The sequence below is a fragment of the Zea mays genome, chromosome 10, assembly GCF_902167145.1.
Source record: "Zea mays cultivar B73 chromosome 10, Zm-B73-REFERENCE-NAM-5.0, whole genome shotgun sequence".
Classification (NCBI taxonomy): domain Eukaryota; kingdom Viridiplantae; phylum Streptophyta; class Magnoliopsida; order Poales; family Poaceae; genus Zea; species Zea mays.
Genome location: NC_050105.1, coordinates 120,627,605 through 120,641,342, shown reverse-complemented (window position 1 = coordinate 120,641,342; position 13,738 = coordinate 120,627,605). Strand labels below are relative to the sequence as shown.

At 42.7% G+C, this 13,738-nt stretch overlaps 2 pseudogenes across 2 annotated transcripts; both read left to right on the top strand.

Moving 5' to 3' along the window:
• The first annotated feature begins 2,458 nt into the window (after positions 1 to 2,458).
• On the top strand, positions 2,459 to 4,964 carry LOC111589254 (ABC transporter G superfamily pseudogene; annotated as a pseudogene). Its single transcript, NR_161340.1, has 7 exons — positions 2,459 to 3,034; positions 3,140 to 3,228; positions 3,307 to 3,397; positions 3,524 to 3,844; positions 3,935 to 3,985; positions 4,076 to 4,166; positions 4,451 to 4,964. The product of NR_161340.1 is annotated as an ABC transporter G superfamily pseudogene (transcript).
• A 5,602-nt stretch (positions 4,965 to 10,566) lies between these two features.
• LOC103642759 (WD40 superfamily pseudogene) lies at positions 10,567 to 12,998 on the top strand (annotated as a pseudogene). The gene is made up of 6 exons (NR_161339.1): positions 10,567 to 10,731; positions 10,809 to 10,901; positions 11,493 to 11,561; positions 12,420 to 12,515; positions 12,750 to 12,840; positions 12,929 to 12,998. The product of NR_161339.1 is annotated as a WD40 superfamily pseudogene (transcript).
• Positions 12,999 to 13,738: the final 740 nt, after the last annotated feature.

Here is a 13,738-nt window from a genome sequence, read left to right as displayed (position 1 = left end):
GTCTGCGAAAGTGCAGCAGCACAAGTATCCTTGACAACCTTTTGTAGCAAAAGGTAAAAACGAGTTCGGCTACATCGAAAATCCTTGACAATCCTTGACAAAAACAATGTTGACAAAAAAATGATGGAATGGACGGGAGCAGTTTGGCTACATCGAAAATCCTCTTCAGATTCATTTCTACGTAGATCCTTGACAACCTTTTCTAGCAAAAGGTAAAAACGTGTAAGAGAGATATTTTCATCAGAAATTCCATTGAGAATATTACTTGAAACCTGCCCCCACTAAGAAGAATTAATTCCACCATCAAATGGATCTCCGGCTGCTTCTGTGAAACAGAAAAAAAACAGGTGTGTAGCTATTATTAAAAAATACCGGTGTGTAGCTATTATTAAAAAATAATTTATTACCAGAAGACATGTGTTCAATTTAAATTTAAATTTTAATTTATGTTAATATATAGTATCTACATCTAATCCTCATGTGGACATGTATATATACTGTCCAGAGAATGGTTGGTTTTGGTAAACTTCCAAAGTACCATCAGGATCCTATAACAGAAGAGTTAGCCAAAACACTCGATTGTTGGCCATCAATGAATTATTATATCACGGGTTGTAGATATGTAAGTATGTGTTCATTTCGAATGTATTTATAAAGGACACTTCTGTTGTAGGATCCTAATGACTGATATTTTGCAGGTTCTTATGTTATGGAAATTCAACGGATGACACGCCCTTTTTGTAATAGATCATGTTAAAAAGCATGTGACTTTTATCGACTTTACATCGACTCAAGATTGGTGTAAATACATGTCATACAAGAGGTTCGCGGAAGCGATTATCATGGCCTCAAAAAAATATAAGATTGCTTACAGCAAGAAACGTTATGGATGGGCGGAGGATATCTTTAAGTGGGAACATACAATTTAGACTGGTGTTTCAATTGACTTAAGAGGGTATTTTCTTCGTACCACCTTCTCAGCAGTTTAAATTTTTCTATGATAATCATTGTATAGGTTTATTCTATAGGTTTAATTCCAGCTATCTCGTTCTACAAGCTATGACCATGTGGGGGAATGACAGACGAATGAAATTTGTTGGGGGTGAGTGTAGTACGTTCGTTTTATGTTTAAAACATACATTCTAGCTATCTCGTTCTACAAGATAATATGTTTTGTTCTCTTATGTCTTTGTCTGTAGGATGCAAAGATTTTTCGAAGAAACTTTGTGATTGATCTGTTAAGTTATGAGGATAATTCGTGCCGATATGCCATCCCTGCAAACATACAACAGAGACTTATCGATATCGCTAAAAAGGATTAGCTGATTAGTGTACAGTTGTCGACACATTTGTCTGTAATTAAAAATTCTAAATTAACTTTTTAGAAATAATTTGTGTGATATTGATAATGTTTTCCACACGAATTTTGCATATTATAGTGATGTTTATCGTTCCGTATCAATGTTTCATACAAATCTTTTACTTCCGTTGCAACGCACGGACACATATCTATAACAATAAAACACACATATATACATAAGTTATCGTGTTATTATATGGTTCCGTTGCAACGCACGGGCACTCACCTAGTGAAATAAATAAGAACTAGCGACGATTGATAGCGTGGTCGGTAGTGTGGTCAGTAATGTGACAGACAATGCTAACATTAGATGTAGCCTAGCCGTAGTTGTATGTAGGCCATTCTCAATGTATAGTTTTATGTACTATTTTTAAGGCTATTATATCTGTTTCTATTTATAAAACAATGTATCTAGAGTTTTATTACTATAAAATTATTTTATCTCCTATAAAACTCTATCATATATCTTTTTGTTAAATTAAATATGCACTCTGGTTTGCTCAGCCCAGCGTAGCATGATAACTTGAGCCTTTCAGAATAGAGATCACAATGAGAATCCGATCCTCGATTTTTCGGGGAGAATTTTTAATTAGAGGATGGATGTAGAAAAGTTTCTTCCCACGGGGATATAAACGGTAAAATTTTTTCTCGATTGGTAAACATGAACGGGAAAGTATTCTCCATCCCCGTTTCCCACGGGACCGGTAAACTGGCACATGACACTGTTTTCATGTACTATCTCGATTCTTAAATATATGACACCGTTCATTTTTTGAAAATGTTGACCACTCGTCTTGTTCAACAAAAAAAGTGAAATATTATTTATTTTATTATAATTTATTTTATCACTTAAGTTAGTTTGAGCGAGACTTGAAATTTTAGATTTTCGAATAAATCTATTTACTAAGGTTGTAAGGGGTAGGCTGCCTCCCCTAGTTCTGCCTTCGGCGAATCTGCACCGTCGACTCGCTTCCGTAAATCTACACCGTCCGCCCGCCCACGCCCACGTTCGTCCCCCCGCCTCCTTCCCCACCCCGCGTGAGCCGCCGCCTCCCCGCCTCCCCCTTCAGTCCGCCGCTCTCCCGCGGATCGTTCACCTTCACTCCATTCTGAGGATCTCATCAGCACGCTCTCCGGCGCGGCGGCGGCCCTTCCTTCGAGACTAGGAGCTCGCCGTCGGAGTCATCCCCTTCCCCAATCCCTGCGACGCGTTCGGCCGGTCCGTGCGGGAGGAGGACGACGATGAGGCGCTGCGCTGGGCGGCCATCGAGCAGCTGCCCATCTACGACCGCATGCGCAAGGGCATCCTCACGGGGGCCGCGGCCGGCGTCGAGGAGGTGGACATCCAGGGGCTCGGCATGCAGGAGCGCAAGAACCTCATCGAGCGCCTCGTGCGCACCGCCGAGGAGGACAACGAGCGCTTCCTGCTCAAGCTCCGCGACCGCATGGAGCGGTGAGTAAAAGAAAGAAAAAAAAGTTCAGCTCTTATTTGAATCCTTGGTCACCGGTGAAGTGAAGAGAAATTCAGAAAGCGATTGTAAATTGACCTGCAGGGTTGGGATCGATAATCCGACGATAGAGGTGCGTTTTGAGAACCTGAACATCGACGCCGAGGCCTACGTCGGCAACCGAGGTGTCCCCACGATGACCAACTTCTTCTCCAACAAAGTCATGGTATGCATCTCATCTGCAGCAGCGGGCACCCCTCCATGCTTCCTAGGCAGCCACGGAGAAGGAATTCCTTCGGCTACTAACTCTCGTGAGCTGCTCCCATCATAGGATGTACTAAGTGCTATGCACATCGTCTCTAGCGGGAAGAGGCCTGTCTCCATCGTTCACGATATCAGTGGGGTCATAAGACCCGGCAGGTAAGAAGCCAAAGAATTTTAAAGTGCAAGGTTTTCAGTTTTTCTGTAGTTGTACTTACTAACTGGCACTTCGTTCAGAATGTGAACGTCCTTGCTGCTTGGACCTCCTGGATCCGGGAAAACAAGTCTACTTCTGGCTTTGGCAGGGAAACTTGACTCCAATCTGAAGGTATCACATCTTGCGATAATTTCTTGATTGTGAACTTCTGAATTCTAGGCAAAAAGGGTATATATTGGGAGAGAGAGATAGCTGTAAACTGTACTGAATAGGTGAACTTGCAATGGTAATTTTCAGGTGTCAGGAAGAGTGACTTACAATGGTCATGACATGGATGAATTTGTCCCTCAGAGGACATCGGCATACATCAGGCGGCACGATGTTCACGTCGGCGAAATGACGGTCCGGGAAACACTTGCCTTTTCTGCAAGATGTCAAGGAGTCGGAACGCGTTATGGTATGTAAACACAGACATTGGAAAGGAACACAGATAATTATTCACCTTCGGGGTGAACCTGATGGTGTTTTCAAATTACGCAGACATGCTTACTGAGCTTTCAAGAAGGGAGAAAGAAGCCAACATTAAAACCAGATCCTGATGTCGATGTTTACATGAAGGTAAAAATCCATTTAATTCTAACCAAATCCTGTGTTTACATTGGAAGTAACAAAGGTTACTCAAAGTTATTTGTGCTTCTGTGCAAATAGGCTATCTCCGTGGAAGGTCAGGAGAGCGTGGTTACAGATTACATCCTCAAGGTAAGTAAAAATATACTGCAGAAAAAGAAAATATGAGAAATGGATATATATGCCCCCTAACAGTAATTGTATTTCTTTTGCAGATTGCAGATTCTGGGTCTGGAGATCTGTGCGGATACAATGGTTGGAGACTCTATGATCAGAGGTATCTCAGGAGGACAAAAGAAGCGTGTCACAACCGGTATATGCAATCTGCAGTTAAATTAAGAATTGTGCATCATACCCTTTGGCCCTGCTCGAAAAAAAAATCTGATTTCTTCAAATCAGAGTTGCAAAAAAAAAAATCTGATTTCATGTCTGATTTCTATGAGTAGAGAATAGAATAGCGCCTTAGTAGAGAATAGACCCGTATAAAGTTATTGGTATCAACAGTAATCAGGTACCATCCTATCATTATGACCAATTCTAGCTTCTATAATTGACGCTAGCTAGGATAATCATTTGACGCTAGCTTGCTTCTTGCAGAACGATGGCACAGCAACAGCTTCTTTCTTGCTAACCATTGCTAGACATAACTTGACGAAAAGAATAGAGCACATAGAAAACGTTCTCAATGATTTGAAGATATCACATCTGTTGAACCAGCAAAGCAGCAGCAGCAGCAGTAAGAAAGAAAGGAGTAGCAGGCATGAGGATATTGAGTACCTGTACAGAAGCATTGAGCGGAAGGTAATTGGTCGAGATAAGGAGCGTGAGAAGCTTATCAGTATGCTTCGTAGGGGACCTGGTCCGGAGACACCAAGCTCCAGTAGCAGTAAACATTATTCTGTGATTGGTATATATGGCATTGCAGGGTCTGGGAAGAGTACCCTGGCACAATATGTCTGTGATTATGAGAAGGCCGAAGGCCAACATTTTGACCCTGTCATGTTCATTCATGTGTCTCAGACATTTAGGGTGGATAAGATATTTCGTGACATGCTGAGGGAGATCAGGAAGGACAGGCAATCTGACAGCAACAGTGTTAAATGCCTACACGATGAGCTGAAGGAAAATTGAGAGGAAAATGCTTCTTGTTGGTACTGGATGATCTCTGGGTCACTCGTGAGAATCAGGAGGAGCGTGCTATTCTACTTAATGTGCTCGATGCTGGGCAGAGTGGAAGTCGGGTTCTGGTGACAGCTCAGAAGAAAGATGTAGCTGCAGCGATAGGCGCTGAGGAGCAGATCCCGATTCCGGATATGGAAGAGAAGCAGTACTTTTCGATGTTCATGCACTACGCCCTAGAAGGCAAGCGTGTTGGTGACGGAAGGTTTATAGCAATAGGGAGAAAAATCGCGAAAAAGCTCGGCAGATCACCCATTGCAGCAGTCACAGTGGCAGCACGGCTTCGGAGCAACAGCAGCATCGATTTCTGGGAGACAACAGCGAACCTTGACATGTTGGACGAAACAATGGGAGCTCTGTGGTGGAGCTATCAGCAGATAGGTGTAGACGTCCGGCGATGCTTTGCATACTGCAGCACTTTTCCCAGAGGATACAGGTTAGTACGAGGCGAGTTGGTTCACATCTGGATAGTGCAAGGGTTCATAAACACCAGGGTTAATGCAACTGAGCAACCAGAAGATATAGGCCTGCACTACATTAACGAACTGCGGACCTTCTCATTTCTGCAGATAGAAAGAACAGTTTTTGGCACTGAAACGGAGGCGTTCACGATTCATGACCTGCTACACGAGTTGGCAGAGAGGGTCAGCGGAAGCGAATGCTTCAGAGTTGTTTCAAATAGCTCACCAAAACATATTCCGCAGGAGGTTCGCCATCTCTTTGTTGGCACTGGGACTGACAGTAGAGCAGCTATCGCAAAGAAAATTCTAGGTCTGGTAAATCTACGCACTCTCATCATCGTCGAAGAGTACAGCGAAAACAAGAGGAAAACATTTGCAGCTGAAGATGATGAGGAACGGTCAGGCCGCACCTTAGTTAACGAGGAAGTCTTGGGCAGAATGTTCAGGAGCCTGAGGAAACTGCGGGCGCTGGTCGTTACAACGAAACAGTACCATGAACCAGCGTTGTTAGTCCCAGCATCTATCGATTAGATGAAGCATCTGCGTTATCTAAGCTTTAATCTGGACTGTTCTCATCGCAGTGTGGAGCTTATTTTCCCAAGCACATTTAGCAAACTTTACCATATGCAGAGCATATATAGTGAGAAAATTTCCTGCGCCAAAGACGTGACACAAAATCTCACTTCCTTGCGGCACAGCTCTTCGTCGTGGATGGGATTTGCAAACGTTGGCAGGCTGACGTCGCTCCAATCGCTACGGTACTTCCAAGTGAAGAGAGAACAGGGGCACGAACTGAAGCAGCTGAAGCACCTGAACAACCTTCGAGGCACTCTGGCGATTGACGGTCTGGGGGTCGTCAGAAGCAAAGAGGAAGCTCTTGAAGCACACCTAGCCAGCAAGGAACAACTAAGGAAACTGGAGCTGACATTCTCTGTCCGTTAGGCGGGGGATCCGAACGCCGTGGCAGAGATACTTAACCGCCTTTTACCGCCGGAGGATCCAACCAACCATAGGTACCATGGCTGGATGATGGGAGGCCAGGCTCCAGACGTTGCTGCAGAGGTCCTTGAGGGCCTTTGCCCCCCGAAGGATCTTGCAACACTCACAATCAACCGCTACAAGGGTTCGAGGTACCCTAGCTGGATGCTGAGTAGCCAGAGTCCAGGAGCGCTGAAGTACCTGCAAGAGCTTGAGCTCCATAACTGCAACCGATTGGCATCTTTTCCTGAAGAAGAGACCGAGCTGTTCAGTTGTCTGCGTGAGCTACTGAGCTTCGAGTTAGCTTGTGCGACTGGGACAGCATGCCAGAAAATATGGAGCCCCTTGTTTCGCTCCAGAGTGTATTGATTATGAGGTGCGATAGGATGGAGCGCCTTCCAACCCTGCCCCGGTCGCTTGCGAAGGTTGAAATCCATGGGTGCCGCGTCCTCAGTAGAACCTGCCAATCAGAGGGACACGAGAACTGGCAGAAGATCCTGCACATTCCAGAGAAAAATATATCCCCAAGAAGGAGCATGGCGCAGTGAGGGAGGGAGGACGATGAGACCACTGTTTCCATGTTTACCAGCGACAACTGACCTGGGATTGTAATATGCATCCATTAACTGAGGATTGTTCTTATACGTTTGTGATGAATCCACCTGACAATCTTTTTTTTTGAAAATAGGTACACTAGCTATTATTATCAGTATTATTGGAAGTGTACTTAATGGATGATCAGATCTTTTTTATTCTCTCTATTTGGGGAACTTTCTTGTAAGACTTTTTCGTCTCTCTAAATATATAAAGATGTGCAGCTTTCCTGCTCGTTCGATATCTTTTGTTACGAAAAGGGATGGATGACCAAATTTGTTCTAAGGACGGTATCAGTCATTGTCCAGAAAGCATGCTAGACTTCTTGCAAACACTTGGAGAAATAATTTTAAATATCTTTCAATAATTGCTCTTGAAAGACTCACTTTGCAACATCTTTAGCACATATGAATTTCCAAATATAATTTTGATATCTTTAGAATGGTCTTTTTAATATGACTTTGATCAATGTTTTTCCCAACTTGGTGACTACTTGTCAAACTTGTTGCTCTTTGATCCAATTGATAGTATGGTTTTCCATAATAGATCTCTAAATTGAAACGACTTGTTTTTAACTTTTTTGGTTTATGCTATGGCAAAATGAGCCTTGTCCTTCTCAATATCCTTGAGTGTCTTTAATGTCTTTTCTACTATCTTATCAATATTGTCCATCATTATATCATGATACATAAGAACAGATTACTCTCGTTGCTTAGCAACTCTATATGCATTCAAATTTACCTCAAGTCCTCAACGTGTGCTACAACCTCTTGCCCATATACTAAGGAGTTACTTTAGTATCACCATGACTAGACACAAGATTGGAGCCAATTGCTATTACTTCCGAAGATTAGAGTCTAGAGAATATATATATATATATATATATATATATATATATATATATATATATATATATATATATATATATATATATATATATATATATATATATATATATATATATATATATATATTACTTATTAAGGCTGTAATAGTAGTCGGCCATTTCGCGTTCTGCCATTCCCTGTTTTACCCATTCTGTGTTCTGTCTTTCCGATTCTCATTCCCCTTCCCCGCAAAGCCCATTCTCATTCCCCCGTACAGCCGACACCTAGCTAAAATTAACAAAATACACATGGCTCCAAAGGGACTCGAACCCACAACCTCTCAAGCAAATGCTAGCGGTAGCTAGCACTACACCACATGTGTGTTTATGTCTACATTTATAACAGAAAACACATCTACTATATCTCTTCTCAAGCCCACCTGCTACCCTTGCACAATGCGTAGTAGTAGATAAGTATCACCGAGATTCTTAATTATATTTTTGGATGAAGGGAGTAATATTTAAAGAAGAGCCTTGCATGCAATTTCTTTTGTTTGAATAATGTTTTTAACTTAAATTCTTTTTTTGCATGCGTGACATTTATTCTTCGTAATATTTTTTTCCATGGATCTGACTTGTGAGTCATTTTTATAAACCAACACCAAACATGAATTCATGTTTCTTACTTGAAAACCCCGAACAAACACCATCAGCAAGAGGCACTCGCGTTAGGGTCGCTCATCGACGACAAGAAGAAACTTGACGACTGCCAGTTCGATCTCTAGAAACAGTCCGACGTGGTCGCATGTGCCGCTATGTACGACAAGCTCCGGCGCAGCTGCCGCTTGGACGCGGTGCAGAGCGGCTGCTCCGCGTTATCCATCGTCAAGCAGGGGGACCTCATGGTCGTCGCCAACGTCGGCGACTTTCGGGTTGTTCTGGGCACCGCATTCGACGACGACGCCATCACGTTGTCCAGCTCATCGTTCACCTGAAGCCCAACCAGCCACGTAAGTCGCTACTGACTAGGCATGAATTCTTGTGCACTGAGACGATAGCCGTTGCTGACGTTGTATGAGTATCCTCGAACACGATGCATGTAGAGTAGTAGTGCATCCGGTAGTGCAACGACCAGGGGTACTACCTTGCTGATGAGCCCGGGGTGCACTTCGTTTTACAGCCCAGCCAAGAGTCATCAGTACTCGGTATGTCGCGCGCGTTCGACGATTACTATATCGAGGACTATGGCGTCATCTTGGCGCCAGAGGTGACGCAGGGGAGGACCGACAAAAATGACCAGTTCGTCATCCTCGCCACCGTTGGGGTAGCTTTTGTGTCGACTTGCCTTTAATTCTCTTCGCAAACACACACTTGCATTTTTGTTTAAGCAAAAGTGTATGGTGGTACGTGTCTGATGACTAACGATGTACGAGAAAATTTCTTCCGGTATGTGTGGAACGTGCTCTCCAATAATGAGACCATACAAATCGTAACATATATCGAAGTCTGCATGATACTGATGGTTGCAATGTAGTGGTGAAACAGATAGACTATAAATAACAAAATTTATGTATGACCAGAATCATAAATTGGTTATGAAACATTTTCTCATAACGATATAACATACATTTTGTATATAAGTTATCGTAGTATACTGGTATTATATATTCCCGTTGCAACGCACGGGCATTCAGCTAGTATTTCAAATAAGACGAGTGATCAAAGTTTTTTTAAAAAAAGTCAACATCGTCGTATATTTGAAAACGGAGGGAGTGGTAGTTAATGGTAAAATAAATAATTAGCTTGTCAAGAGACCACTCATTGAACAAATGTTTTCACAATGATTTCTTACATCTACAATATGTATAAGTGACAATTTGTATTAATAACAAACGATGTATCTTTTAATCTCTACTACTCTATATGTGTGGAGTGTAGGCGTCCACACATCGCGTTCTGCCATCGCTCCCCGCCCCGCAATCCCCGCCCGCAATCCGCTGGAAGGTGCTCGCCGATGGAAGGTCCCGCCCCGCAGCGGAGAATGGAAGGTCCTCACGCCCGCACGCCCGCTGGAAGGTCCGGGAAGAAGCCCAAACCGACACCCAAGCAGGCCAAACCGGCCAGGTGGGGATGAAGAAGAAGGGGAAGACCGAGAGGGTGGAGCTCGTTGTGGACGACGTGTGCACCGAGGAGCCCAACGAGGAGGAGCGCGTCTCCGACCGGAAGCAGATCAACAGATGGCCACGACGACCTACCTCTCCTCCTCCTTCTCCTCCCCGCCGCCGCCGTCATCACGCGCCCGCCTGCGGCGGCAGACGACCAGGGCGGCCGCGTCGGCCGCGACGGACCGCCCGCGCGAGGTGTTGTCCCCGAAGCGCCGGCTCCCGCTGCGGAAGGTGCCGGGTGACTACGGCCCACCGGTGCTGGGCGCGGTCCGCGACCGGTTCGAGTACTTCTACGGGCCGGGTGGCCGCGACGGCTTCTTCGCCTCCCGCGTGCGCGCGCACGGCTCCACCGTTGTGCGGCTCAACATGCCGCCGGGCCCCTTCGTGGCGCGCGACCCGCGCATGGTGGCGCTCCTGGACGCCGCCTCCTTCCCGGTGCTCTTCGACACCTCGCTCGTCGAGGAGGAGCGCGTCTCCGACCGGAAGCGCTCCGCTATGGCTGAGGAGATCCACCAGAACCAGGATGAGGAGGAGGAGGTTGTGGCGGTGTCTTCCGGGAAGAAGACCAAACTGGTAATTTGATTTATTGCATGGAAATACCATACAACCTTCCATCTTCAATAAGTCATCCATACCAAAAAATATCTTTCGTACATAATAGAGACATGAGTGAAGGTTAGAAATATATAAGCATATTTACACAATCATGAATTTCTGTTCCCACTAACCTGTTGATGAAATACCCTTTGCAGGAAAGAAGCAAAAGGGTGGCTCTTCAGGAGCTGGATCTGGTTTTCTTGTGCCCCTTCAACTTTCGGATGATTTAGTGAAATTTATCGGCACTGGTGAGAGCATGTTATCATGATCTGATGTCGTGAAGAAAATGTGGTGCTTAATATATAAGCATATTTTCTTTCCCTATATACCCGCTTTGCTGTTTTTTTTACTATCAATGTGAAATGCTTAGCATATGTTATCACGATCTGAGTCGTTCAAGCTGGAGACTCTTTGTGAACCTTAAGTCTTGTTTTTATGATTGAATATGCATACCATATGATATGCCGTTTTTTATTGTACTTGCATTATGTAATTATTATATGTGGGGTTGTATTTGGAATTTAAGCAATATGAGAACATATAGTAGAACTTTTGGATCCATTGTTATCATGAAATAGTATGAAGAAATTGTTACACAGTGAATGTACTACTATCGTTTGATTAGTGTAAATAATTGCTTAATATGAAGGATGCACATGTGCAAATGATTTAGCTCGCTTTTGGTCCTATTCTGATGGCACTACTGTTTTGGTCCTATTCTGATGGCACTACTGTTTTGCTCCTATTCTCTGGAATATTTCCTCTCTATTTCTTGGACTTTGTTTATTTGAGTTTCTCACTTTGAACACAGGGTGACATTGTTTGTCCATGTTTTTCAGGATACGTGGATTTGATCCACCACCAGCTCGAGTTTTTGTTTGGCATGCCCTAGAGTTGGATGCATTCAAGTATTGTAATATCCTTCTTTTTTTGGTTATTTCCTTGCATAAATATCATTTTGCGATGATGTTTTGTTAAAATACTACTGATTGCCATTACACCGATAAGCCTAACTAGGGGATGACTTGATAACCTTGCTTACCAATATTGTTATTGTTTGATTAGTGCAAATAGTTGCTTCATATGGAGGATGCACAGGTGCAAACAATCTTGATAAGAATGGTAAACTAGACTGGTATGCCAGACATGTCTACTATTTTTCCCATGCTGTTAGTCACCTGTTTGAGTGATGGTGAACCTTACAATGACACCTGACAGAACTATCTCAATCAGTGTGCCCCTATGATATAGATAGAGGCTTCAACTTACTCTCTGGAGTAGTCTAAAAACAAATTTGGACTTCTGCGACACTTAGCGCAAAAATCAGTTTCAAATTGCAACTAGCTTGCTATTTGTTTTGCTCTGTTAGTTATATACCTTATTGACTTTGAGTCGATGTTGACTTGTGAATTTATTATACTATATGTTCTTTGGATTTAGGAATTGCTTAGGGCTCTATGGAATGCCTCCTTTCGTGATACATAGCTCACTAGCTTAGTTTCAGAACAGTGGAAAGACATAGGGTGGCATGGCGTCAACCCAACGGGTGATTTTAGGTTAATTCGAGTTATTTGCCTCCCTTTGCTCTATTTTAGGTCTTTGTTATTTACCCGAAGGGTGCTAGAATATATACCTGCAATAAACCGCAGGTTGTTTCAGCACATAGACTAAAGCAATGCATCCATCATTTCTTTCTCCCCGCCCATTCTTCTGGTGATTAATGCTTATTAGTTAATCCTGATTTAAATTATTCTGCACTATTACAGTGGCTTGAAGAATACTATCATGGTGCTATCTTTATCATTCCAAGCTGGATTAGATGGTGAGCAAAACTTTACAGTGGTCTGAAGATAACTATTAAGGTACTATCTTTGTCATTCCAAATTATATTAGTTGGTAAGCAAAATTAGAATATTTCGGAATTGCTTCTTAACTTCTTTACTATTATTTATCTCATTTATACTTAACATCACAAACTTAACTTTCTGTTTTCACTATATATAATTTACACTATATATTAGATCTAACAGATAATACCTAAAAGCATCCACTATTGAGTGTCCACTATGTAATTTACACTATATAATTTGCAACAGGAGAATTGATCTAACAGATAATACCAAAGATAGACTCGTTGTAAGGAACTTCAAAGTCTGGGACCTCAGTAAATGTACATTAATTCTCCAGGTCTGTTTGTTGCACTATGTGTTTCAGGCACTTGTTATATTCTATTAGCCTTCATATAACACATAATAAATTGATCAACATTCAACAGGCATCACTGGTTAAGGATCCAGCTGTGTCAGTTAATCGCATAATATGGAGTCCTGATGGAACCTTGTTTGGTAAGATGAGATGATTTAATCAGTGTTTTTGGTGTCCTTTTGATGGCTTCAATTCTGATGTATTTATTATTTTAATAGGTGTTGCTTATTCAAGGCATATTGTATAAATTTATTCCTATAATGGTGGCGACGATATTAGACAACACTTGGAGGTTTGACTGCATGTTTATTAATTCTTTCAGTATGTTCACTCCATGACCCTCCTCACTTTACATGTATTGCTGAGCATCACGGCCGGGAAAGTATTGCATGCTTCTATGTTTGACTAAATCTGATTGTTTTGTTCCAGTGTCAATTTTCTACAATGCAAATGTGGGATTTGCTCTAGCAAGCTTGAAAGGGGTTAACATCCCAATGTATATTGCAATCAAAAGGATCACTCCCCTTGCTGTGTTGGTGGCTGGGTGCATGCGGGGAAAGGGGAAGCCACCGACACAGGTCTTTACTCTATTTTGCACTTCCTTTAACATACAGTGCATTTATTACTTAAACTATACAACCCTCACTGTCTCTAATTGATGCTTGCAAAATCTGTCAAGCTTCTCCCAGTTCAACTATTCAGTCATGAAATCAGATAAGTGTGGATATAGCTTATCAAGGTTTATGAGAATTCTAGCCTTACTGGGTAGTGTAAATCCTACTTCTCAACATTCATGTCAATAGATCTTAATATTCTAGGTCAATATCAGTGCTTGTCTTCTGGTGGCCATGTTTTCCAGTAAAAATTATGCAAGCGCTTT